The sequence below is a fragment of the Pygoscelis adeliae genome, unplaced genomic scaffold, assembly GCF_000699105.1.
Source record: "Pygoscelis adeliae isolate BGI_AS28 unplaced genomic scaffold, ASM69910v1 Scaffold323, whole genome shotgun sequence".
Taxonomy (NCBI): Eukaryota; Metazoa; Chordata; class Aves; order Sphenisciformes; family Spheniscidae; genus Pygoscelis; species Pygoscelis adeliae.
In genome coordinates this window covers 74,640-75,400 of record NW_008824365.1, presented here as the reverse complement: position 1 = coordinate 75,400, position 761 = coordinate 74,640, and positions in this window count along the sequence as shown.

The following is a 761-nucleotide window of genomic DNA, read 5'->3' as shown; positions in this document are numbered from 1 at the left end:
CCCTTCCGCCCCCCATCCTCCCCCCTCCGTCATGGGACGGTTGTCACAGGCAGAGGAGCGCTCCCCGGCACCGGCCAGGGTGGCGGGGCTCTGTCCCGGTGGTGCCGGCACCCCTGCCATCGCCCCACGCCAGGGCCCAGCTGGCGCGGGAGCACCTGGGTGGGGGAGATGCACTGGGTCGGTAAGTGCAGCCGGTATTTATTTGTGATTTTGTATTTATGCTTCACTTCTGCTGGGAAATGGGAGGCGGCGCTTGGTGGAGCCGGGAGGTGGATTGTACCGATTCACAGCAGGTTATGGGGCATCCCACGGCGAGCTGGATCCCACCAGCGAGGGGATCCACTCGCTCTCTCTGACCCTCCCTCTCTGCAAACCAAACTATGGGGAAAGTCGCTGAGTCGGTGGGAAAGGTCAGAGAGGAGGCAAAATTACCAGCCATCACCGCAGCTGGCTGAAGACAGGAGTTTAATCTAAAGAGTAATTTCATCTGGCGATGAGTTACACGTGGCTGAGGCAGAGCTATAAAGGGAACGGGGGTGAGCATCCAGAGGCAGATGAAGGCAAAGCTGGGGAGCCCGGACAGCCCTTCTCACCCACCCAGGCAGAGCGGCTCCGGTGGGCTGGCAGGACCCACCGAGGGCCTGTGGAATTTGTCTGCCCCCGAGCAGCTGCTGCTGGGGCCCCAGCTCGGGGTGGATGCGGAGGTGTTCGTGGTGTCTGCTTTTCACCTGCCTCCCACCGCCTGCGTGGCAGCTAACTAG